The following is an 11,419-nucleotide window of genomic DNA, read 5'->3' on the forward strand; positions in this document are numbered from 1 at the left end:
GATCGACCAACACGCGGGTTCAGTCCATATGTAATCTATTGCCGCCTACACTACAATTCGCCTACATCCTAGCACAAACTATTTAGCTACTCATGCTGAAAGTGATAACAACAATAATACTAGGGCATAAAAGAATTGAATTCATAATTAAAGCGATAAGGGAAACAATTAACATGCAACAATAAAGATGGTTTCGGGAATCTACCTAGCAATTCTAATCTAATAACGAAATAGATGAATTGAAATAGGGCAGAAGAATACCGAGAATAGCAGAAGAATGATTAAGAACAAGAGCGAAAATTCCGATGCTTACAATATTCCAAACCCTAATTCTTCCTAAAACCGTATGTAAAACTTGATGTAAAACTGATAATAAAACTTAGGTAAAAACTGAATGATGATTGAATGTTTCTAGGTTACGTTATATAGCAACTAACGTAACTTTATTTCCTAAACCTAGCATAACTTTGGGCTTCAAGATTCACGGTCTTTTAATTCTAAATGCGGAATAGCAGCCTGGTCGATCGACTGCTAGGACTGGTCGATCGACTGAATAGCAATGAACAGTGGCTTCTGGAACCCGAACATTGGTCGATCGACTTATGGGAGTGGTCGATCGACTGAATAAGCTGCTACATGACTTCTATATTCTTGTGGAATTGTCTTTTGGGCCTTGGATTGCGCACCAAGCTCGTTCCTTAAGTGATTCCTTTACGTCATTTGCAATGCAGGATACTCGGGGACGGATTTAGCTTGATTTTCCCGTTGAATTCTTCACATTTCTGCAATAATGTACAAAATACGGAAGTAGACGGAAATAGGGAGAAATGTAGCATAAACTACAAGAATGAGCTCTGAAATGCGTGTAAAATGGGATGTAAAACATCATATAAAAGACACGCATCAAACTTCCCCAAACCAAATCCTTGCTTGTCCCAAAGCAAGAACTAGACTCGATCTAATGACCTAATGGAACGAGTTCAATCTCAGAGCGAATTGTCAACTGTAAAGCCTAAACCAACACTACTACAGAAATCATGAAGGACATCGGACTTCTAGACACATGGACATCGGATTATAGGCCGATGTAGAGTTCAGTCCCGTCCATATGGGGTGTAATGGACATGGGACTTTAAACCGATGTCCATTAATATATGCACATCGGATTTTTAAATATATCCGATGTCCATATGAGTAATGAACATCAGATTTTAACATTAATCCGATGTCCATATGTTTAATGTACATCAGATTTTTATAGAAAGCCCATGTCCTTTGAAGCTAGAATTACATCGAACTTTTATAAATCCATTTGTCCTTTATATTTTTTTTTTTAAAAAAAAATTGAAAAAGAGCAGAGCCAATTCATATTGCATTACACCAATTTGAATGCCAAAACATTAATACAAAACATGCCAATTGCCATTCAACCAAAATGATCGATTTCAATTAATAAAAACCGATCCCAATCAACATACAACGCAACCGTCTCCGTCATCCGAATTCAACAACTAACGAACAACAACAAAGGGCATAACAAATCCCAGCCAACATAACATATGGTCTTGCAGATCATGTAATCAGTTTTTCAAAATGCAACTACCTAATACATTACTACGCTAGCTAGCTATCTACGGCTAGATATTGAGAAAATAGTTCGCCCAAAAGTCCCGAACCTCATCTAATTCTTCTTGTGAATATGGCGTGGTGTCTTGAAAAACCTGTAATGCATATTAATGACAATGGGGCAGTCAGACATGGCCTCACAAGGGCAGCTTCATATAAGCTAATAATTAAGGGAAGAGGGTGCAGCAGCTAGCTCATTGAATTGGCAGCAGGTTCGCCCACAATGCGTATAGGCAGCAGGTCAAACTAGGATAATTACTTGAAAAAATACCGAGTTTTGCTATAATGTCGAAACTGACCTCATTGATAGCTTTTGTTGGATTAGAACGCATGACGATTTCCAGCATGTACCTCATGATGTAGTACCCGCATTCTACAACACCTTGTTGACGAGCACACTAAAACAACAACTCGACAAGAATTAAACCAATAACATGACTTTGTCAATTAAAAGTGATTGATGATCAGACATTGAATTTGTCGTCATAATAAGCAACAACTTACATTATGTTGCAGCCATTGCGGTACAGCTGCTCAGCCATCGTTTGCTCAGCCATCGTCTGCTCAGACATTGAATTTGTCGTCATAATAAGCAACAACTTACATTATGTTTCTTTAGCTCCTTTCCACACACCATCTACATGTTTGTACAGCTGCTCAGCCATCGTCTGCTTTACTTGCATTGAAATATTAAAACATTTGCATATCAGAGTTCACATTAAAGACATTCACTCTGGCTATATATATATATGCACGGAAAAACTCAATTGAGGCCCTAGTATGCTTCCAACGGTCCAATTTCATGTGATACGACTTATTTCATAATTGTGAACATGACTTATATTCATACATCGATCTTAAACAAGACTACTTTTATATGAAAAAAGAAATAAAAGCAGGAGACAGAAACTCATACCTAACTTTCAGATCTTCCTTCACACCTTTCAGCTTCTACGCCTTTTCCTTTAGCTGCTTGAACGGCTCCTGCACAAAACCAAAATAAGATAAAGCACATGCCAGGAAATGTTGTGTCAACAGCAGGATAGTATTATCTAATCTAGTGACACAATACAATTAGCTTATTAGAGAAAAGCAATGTGCTTAATATCCCAGGAGTTAATTGACGTGGAATGTCAATGCCAATGTAATAATGACACTACACTTGTTTGTCCTAGGTTCTTCTGTTTGTCTAGTGCGCTTGCAAGTTGTCCGAAGTTCTTTTCTTTATCTAGTTTATAATAGCTCCATGATGTACATATACTTTGATATTTTATCTAGCACAATCTCGTTCATAATAAAAACATCACAACAACTTATTGCTATCATGCTTTCCATTCTCTTCTGATGACATTAACTAAGTTATAACCACCAACCCATATCCTGACCAGCCCAAGGGAAGGTTTAACTCTGCATTTCATAAAATGCATCCATACTTTCCACCCTTGAAAAATCAAATACTCAAATTACTCCATCCCTCGTAGTCATTTGTTTACCTTTTAATTCTTTTTGTGAGGGGTAGGTAAACAAACGATTGAGACGTAGGGAGTAATAATCAACATAAGTTAAATAACCCATAGCTCAAAATCCTAGATAATACAACAGTAACCAAATCACCTTATTGCCTCAATGGCTCTATCAAATTATCAAAATTATGCACAGTTCATTAAACCAAACTAAATTACACAACACAAATTAATCAATCAAACAATTAGTATATAAGCATTTGAATCACCTACATCATAAGAAAACAATTTAAAACAGTAGCAATACTCGATTAAAATAACAAAAATTGACGAAAAAAAAATTGAGCACTGCTTTGAAAATCAAAACGAAACACTTAAAAGCAAAAGGTGAAGCGCTAAAATTACGGAAAAGTTGATTGAATTGCGTGAATAATACCTAGTAGGTTCAGCAAGGCCCAACAAGGTCGGATGGTGGTCAGGGGAAGAGAAGGGAGTCGGAGGGTGGCCGGAGGTGGGGTGCCAGTGATGGTGGGGGATATGGTAGGTGCCGATTTTGGGGGTTAGGGTTTGGGTATCTTGATTGATTTGGGAAAGTACTGAGAGCATCCGCAAAGGTGAGATTTTAGCTCCCCATATACCATCTCTCTCCTCATATGAGGCACCTCATTGTTGCACACACCTTCCCATAATATGGGGTTCCACTACTTTTAGGGAAGGTCCTCAACAAAATACAAGGCAAATTTTGTGTTCTTTTGGAGAGGTTCCCAAAATATTACATGTATATTAGAATTGTTGGGGAACCTCATTGTTGCGGAGATGTAATTATAAAATGGGAAGGGTAAATGAAAAAGTTAGTGGAAAATGAGGTGGACGAATAAGAAAATGAAAGATAAAATATGGGGCACCTCACCTTTGCGGATGCTCTGAGTATATATGATATGAAGAGAGAGACACGCGAGATATGTTAAGAAAAATTATGACGGATTATAATTTGGGGGTTAGAGTTTGGGTATGCTAGTGAAAATAATTTGGGGCGGGGGAATTGTTTTCATTTTGCGCCCAAATTGAGGATTATATGGACATGGGTTGTAATTTAATCCGATGTCCATTATAATGGACATGGGTTGAAAATAACAACCGATGTCCATATAATATAATTACATCAGACTTTTATAAAAATCCGATGTGCAAACTTATTACATCTGTTTTTTCAAAAATCCGATGTCCATCCACTGATGTCCTTGATGAATTCTGTAGTAGTGCAATTTAATGCATAGCCAACAATCAACTAGTGTATGAATCATGCAAACGAGTTATGTAGTCGTTAAAAACTGTTGAACCGTCAACTATAGAGACTTATCAAATTGGACTCTCGCGGGTCGCTCAAATCACTCATAAGCACAGGTGAGTATGTGAAAGATAGAAAGAATTCATTTTGTAGTGACTCTCACCTAACTACGACCTATGAAGACATGCCAGCAATAAAATATGAAAATGATCTCTATGACCGTACATATGCATTCCAACCAACAAATGACCATGACACATGCCGAGGTACATATGGGATATGTGAGGTATGGGTAAGAAGAGGCAAAACATTTATGGAAAAGTGGAGGTACAGGTGATCAAGCTAGTACCAAAACGGAACCATATGGCAACATCCAACTTCTTGCTCAAAATCCAATCGACACGGTGCTATAGCAAGCACAAAACTCAAAAATCTCCAAACTAACAAATCAATAAACTCCCCATAGGATATAAATAAAACGTGGGAGCAAAAATCGCCAAAAGATAAGGATTAAATCATGCGAATTGATTTCTTCCTCGGATCTTCAGTCGATCGACCATATATGGCAGTCGATCGACCAACTTGAACAGTACAGAACCTCTTTTTTCTTTCTTTTTCGAATCATTTTTTCTTTCTTTTTTTCTTTTCGTTTCTTTATTTCCTCCTTTTCATTTCCCAACAACATCTCAAAAGAGCAAAAGGCTACCAAAAACAAAGTGACAATCCCAACAACTAAACTACTAGCTTGACAAGGGCAGGCTAAATGTAGGATGTAGTAATCGGGACAAAAAGGCTATTTTTGGCAGTGTGGAGCTTATGGGTATAATAAGAAAAGGGAAACCTCTACCACATGTGTCAACAAACCACAAACCAAATGCATACAGGTATTAAGTAGATCAAATTCATAATTATGCAAATTAAGGAAACATGTCTCATAAGGAGTACTACTCACATTCCTAGATAAACTGGTCATGAATGTCACCAGTTATAGGCTCCAAAACTCAGAAATATGATGTAGGTTGCCAATTTTCAAAGTCAAGTCTCAAGTCCAGCAAATAATTTAACGAAAACTCGTAGATATGCATATACGATTCTACTAAAGGCATGTCAATCAAGCAAGGCTCAGGCAAAAACAGGTGCAATTGCAATATCATCCTTGAAATACTACCGTTCCGACTCGACCTATATGCTAAAATAAACGTGCATTTTATGGAAATTTTTTGAAATTTTTCAATTTTTTTTTTGAATTTTGTATATATATAGGAATGAAATAACAATGCAAGGCAAAATTGTAAACGTGAATGCAAGCAAATGAAGTGCGACGCAAAACCCTTCCCCAAACCAAATCGCACAATGTCCCCATTGTGCAAAATCATATAATGAAGAAAAGAGAAATGGGAATTTGCGAGAAGATAAATAAACAAGACACAAAGGAAAGATATGGAACTCACAAGACTTTAAGCGCAGCAAAGGAAACCTCCCCAAACCAACGTGAGCTAGGAGGTTTCAGTAGCTAGCAGTGCTACTAATGAAGACCTGAAAAGACAGAAAATACCACGCATAAGACTGAGAAAACAATTTTGAAGCGGTAAAATTGTGCATAAATGAGAGAACAGAAGAAATAAATAAATTTACGGGAGATAAAATGGAGTAGAAAACTCCCTTAAGTCCGCATATCGACCAAACACAGCAGGGGAGAGGTCGTGAACAAGTACAGCAGCGAAAGGTGGTCGATCGACCAAGAAGAGCAGTCGATCGACCATCATGTCAGGAACAGAAGCTCTTGTAAAGTGCAACTCAGTCGATCGACCACTGTAACCGGTCGATCGACTGAAAATACTGCTGCATTCTTTATTTCTTCGTATTAGCTCAATGATTTGAGCTAAAAAGCTCTAAATACCTGCAAATGCACAATAATACGCGCCCAAAATTGCGCAAAACCCAAAGCAAAGTCTAAAGTGCATAAAATCCTAAGCAAACCAAATAAATGCGAAGTTTCGCGCACACAAAAACAATAAATAGTCTTAAAAGCAATAAAGTAAATGTTTGATAAAGCATTTCGATCAACTAGTAGTTGATCAAGAAAGGCCACGGTATGGCCCACTTCGTCGGCTTCTGGCTACCAGAGGTAGCCTCAATGGTGCTTATCTTATCAGCTGCATCCTTCTTAGCTTCAACAGTCGGAGAGCTCAACGGATCAACTTCGTCATCTCCCCAATCAAGGACTTCCTTGGAATCGTCAGAATCCAAATCACCGCCTCTTGAAACAATCTGCTCTGTCACGGCTGGAGCAACCAGCGGCTCTTCCTTCCCCAAACCAGCTCCTGCAATGTCTAAAACAACAAATTCTTCCTTCTTTTTGCTCCCAGTTTGGGGCGGAGGTGTTAGCACAGGAGTAGTAATAGAGACAGGTAATTCAGGGAGCACAAAGTACGATTTCTTTTCAGAAACCGTGTTACAGGTTACAGGCCACATGGGGTCCTTCTTTTTAGCAGGTTGGGCAAAAATGATAGAATGTTTCCCAACTTTGAAGGTCAAAGTTCCAGAGCCACGTCAATAACGCACCCGGCGGTGTGCGAAACGGCCTACCTAGAATGATCGGTATATGGGCATCCTCAGGCATGTCAAGGACAACAAAGTCAACAGGGAAGAAAAACTTCCCTATTTGGACGGGTATGTCCTCTAGGACTCCTATAGGCTCGACCGCAGATCGGTCAGCCATCTGAACTGTCATGTCTGTGATTGCAAACCTAGTCAGTTTGAGCTTCCTAGCTAGACTCAAGGGCATGACGCTAATACTAGCCCCTAAATCACACAATGCCTTCTCAATTGAGAAGGTACCTATGTTGCAAGGAACAGAAAAACTGCCCGGGTCCTCTAACTTAAGGGGTGCAGTGTGAGACAGATAGGAACAAGACTCTTTAGTAAGTGCGACAGTGTGCACTGTTTCAAGTGACCGCTTTTTGGACAACAGTTGTTTCATAAATTTGGTATAAGCGGGTACTTGGTTAACCAACTCGAGAAAAGGAACTTGCACATTCAGACTACGAATGACTTTTTCAAATTTACTGAAAGATACATGTTCCTTCGTTGGCACGAGTCTCTCTGGGTATGGGGCTGTAAGAAGTACCTTAGCCCTCTCCTCTAAATCACGCGTGCCGGCATCCTTGGACTTTGGCTGGAAGTCCGTCACCTTCTCTTTGTTGAAGCTCGACCCCTCTTCAGACCGTCTCAAATGCGAGCCATTAACCGTCATCGGATCGAATTTCGAGCCAGGGGGCGACCCAAGACTCGGGTCTGCCCCCAAAATTTTCGGATCGTGGTACCCGAAACAAGTGGTCTCTCGATTATTTGGCATTAAAGGACGAAATTCTTCATCGACGCAGCCGATCTCGTCGATCGACCACCTTCCTCGTCGATCGACCGAGATGTACGATTCTAAGCTCATGTAATGCGCACATCAGTCGATCGACCGGGTATATCAGTCGATCGACTGATATACCTGGTAGACGCCTGTTTCTTTGATTTATTCGTTGAAGCTTTCTTTTGACTTATTTCCGGCTCATCTTTTTCAACAGCGTCCTCGACCATGGCAGGACCCTCAAGGGTGGACCCGCTTCTCAAAGTGATGGCATTTAGGGTCTCCTTTTGTTCAGGTTGAGTCGGTAAGTGTCCCGGAACTCGAGTGTTACTTTTGCTAGCCAATTAAGCAATTTGGCTTTCTAGTAACTTCATCCCAGCCTCTCTAGCTTGGGACTCCTTCAGCAACAAATTCTAAAGCTCGGAAAATTCAGAATTCTGCGATTGTTGCTGTTGCGGCACATAAGGAGGTTTCTGATATTGTTGTTGCTTTTGATGAGGGGGCACATAGGGTTGTTGCTGCGGTGGAGGTTGAGTTGGATTCAGTACATTTTGGCTTCTCCAACTCAAGTTTGGATGGGTTGGCTCGTAGTAGGTGTTTGTCTGCCTATAATGTTGGAAGGCAGCACAAGACTCAAAGGGACTAGGACAATTCTTCGAAACATGTCCCTCAGCTCCGCACCTTTCACAGACGAAAGGACCGTCTGACACAGCATTCACTTGGTAAATACCCCCCTTTGAAGCTCCTCCCAGTTCATACTTGTCAAACCTTGCAGTGAGGGCTTCCAGTGCAGCAACAGAGGAAGATTCAGCAGCTCTCCTCTGGTTTCCTCTTGAATTCCCATATTCGGCCTTATGAGTGGCTAAATCGTCAATGATCTTCCACCCTTTGGTTGCTCCCAAGTTCTCAGCAAATCGGCCATTGGTCATGACATCCAAAATAGCCCTCGATCGTCGTACTGACCCATTATAGAAATGATTGCACAAGCTCCATTTTTCGAAACCATGATGCGGTATGGTTCGCACCAACTTCTTAAAACGGACCCATGCTTCGTGGAAATTTTCGTCCGGCCCTTGTTTAAAGCCCGTGATTTGAGCTCTAATAGCAATCGTCCTTGAAGCAGAAAAGTACTTCTTGTAGAATGTCAATGCCAAGGAATTCCAGTATGTGATCCCATGAACGGTTCGGTCCAAATCTCTATACCACTCCCTTGCAGCATCACGAAGGGAGAAGATGAACATGGTCTCCTTGATCTGATCTTGGGTCACGCCGGCTGGTGGGGGTATGGAGCAGCAGTAGTCAATGAATGTCTCCATATGCTTAGCTGCATCTTCATTTGCAGCTCCCCCGAACTGGTTCTTCTCAACCATGCTAATGTATGAAGGCTTTGGTTCGAACTTCCTGACATCTCCTGGTAGTTCGAACCCCTTATATAAATTGGCAGTTGTCGGCTCAGAATGACTAGCTATACTCGCTTCCTCAGCCATGACTGGAATTTATGGAGAAGTGACTGTCTCGGCTGAAGATGTGGAAACGGGTGAAGAAGGTGGATCCTCCTCGTACAGCTCGTTCTCGTAATAGCTTGACAGAGTACTCAGCTCTTCCTCTGTCGGCAATATCCTCTGAGATCGTCTCAACTCGCGCAAGGATCTTTCAAGGTCAGGGTTCAACGGTACTAGTTCACCACCCTGTGACCTGCGCATAAGAAGAAACTACAAAAAGAATATAAGAAAAGTTTAAGGAACGAATGTCCCTTAAACTAAGAAAGACTAAAATAAAACAGCTAAAAATTAGAACTATTGCCTCCCCGGCAACGGCGCCAAAATTTGATACTCGTCGTTGTGAGTACCAAAGATAAAATTTATATTTCCTATTAAGACTAACCTAGGCTAGTGGTAACAGGGTCGAACCACAAGGAGGCAGACGTAATTTCTAGCTGTCTAATAAAAGTCTAAAGTAACAAAAGTGGGGGTTGATTTGATTTGGTTTAAAGCTAAGAATAAATAAAGACAATAAACTAAAAAGATGGATTTAACAGATAAAGAAGGTGTACTAGGATGGTCGGTTCATTATAGCTTCGGCGGCAGCAAACTAAGTCGGTCTGAATCAAACTCATGTGAGGCGGGAAATAAAGAGGTCCTCTCGGTCCACACTTAACAAATAGCATCTTTCGATCTCGCTATAGGTCCCTAATATCACTAATACTAACTTTCGTTCTGAAAAGTGACTAACGGTCTAAACTACACCTATCTTTCGATCTTAGCACAGTTTAGTCGATTTAATTGATGATCTAACAACCTTCCCTATCTTTCGATCTAATGGGTCAGTCATAAATAAGGTATCTAACTGGTTGCATGCATTCGATTCGTTAAATACAACATTAAAATCAATTAAAACGAAATAAAGCTCACGAGGTCAGTCGATCGACCGGGTAGGGTGGTCGATCGACCAACACGCGGGTTCAGTCCATATGTAATCAATTGTCGCCTACACTACAATTCGCCTACATCCTAGCACAAACTATTTAGCTACTCATGCTGAAAGTGATAACAACAATAATACTAAGGCATAAAAGAATTGAATTCATAATTAAAGCGATAAGGGAAACAATTAACATGCAACAATAAAGATGGTTTCGGGAATCTACCTAGCAATTCTAATCTAATAACGAAATAGATGAATTGAAATAGGGCAGAAGAATACCGAGAATAGCAGAAGAATGATTAAGAACAAGAGCGAAAATTCCGATGCTTACAATATTCCAAACCCTAATTCTTCCTAAAACCGTATGTAAAACTTGATGTAAAACTGATAATAAAACTTAGGTAAAAACTGAATGATGATTGAATGTTTCTAGGTTACGTTATATAGCAACTAACGTAACTTTATTTCCTAAACCTAGCATAACTTTGGGCTTCAAGATTCACAGTCTTTTAATTCTCGTCTGGAATAGCAGCCTGGTCGATCGACTGCTAGGACTGGTCGATCGACTGAATAGCAATGAACAGTGGCTTCTGGAACCCGAACATTGGTCGATCGACTTATGGGAGTGGTCGATCGACTGAATAAGCTGCTACATGACTTCTATATTCTTGTGGAATTGTCTTTTGGGCCTTGGATTGCGCACCAAGCTCGTTCCTTAAGTGATTCCTTTACGTCATTTGCAATGCAGGATACTCGGGGACGGATTTAGCTTGATTTTCCCGTTGAATTCTTCACATTTCTGCAATAATGTACAAAATACGGAAGTAGACGGAAATAGGGAGAAATGTAGCATAAACCACAAGAATGAGCTCTGAAATGCGTGTAAAATGGGATGTAAAACATCATATAAAAGACACGCATCACTCATCATGCATCTTTGAAAAGTGGCGGGGTGATAATGGGATTTGTCGTCGTTTCCCAATCAAAAACAATTTATAAAGAACCCAAATTAAGTAGTATAATTAGGGTGTCGAACACAAAGATGGCGGGGGTTAGATACTTGGTTTGTTTTAGTCTTTAGTTTAGTCTAATAAATTGATCGGAGCCATTTGGTGTTCACAATTAAGCATATGTGGTCGTTGGTCAATGGTCGATACAAAACACAATTTATAGCTTAACAAGCAACTCTACAATTAGTAAAGAGGCAAGTAAAGGTCGGATCCCAAGGGACGGGTATTGAAATGAGAATTCTATTGT

At 40.1% G+C, this 11,419-nt stretch overlaps 1 long non-coding RNA gene across 1 annotated transcript; it reads right to left on the minus strand.

Annotated features, from left to right (window-relative positions):
* Positions 1-1,419: 1,419 nt before the first annotated feature.
* LOC141658868 (uncharacterized) lies at positions 1,420-2,708 on the minus strand. Its single transcript, XR_012549487.1, has 3 exons — positions 2,543-2,708; positions 2,231-2,297; positions 1,420-1,721 (listed from the first exon to the last, which is right to left on the minus strand). It is a non-coding gene; the product is annotated as an uncharacterized LOC141658868 (long non-coding RNA).
* Positions 2,709-11,419: the final 8,711 nt, after the last annotated feature.

This window comes from Silene latifolia, chromosome 6 (genome assembly GCF_048544455.1).
Source record: "Silene latifolia isolate original U9 population chromosome 6, ASM4854445v1, whole genome shotgun sequence".
In the NCBI taxonomy this organism is placed as follows: domain Eukaryota; kingdom Viridiplantae; phylum Streptophyta; class Magnoliopsida; order Caryophyllales; family Caryophyllaceae; genus Silene; species Silene latifolia.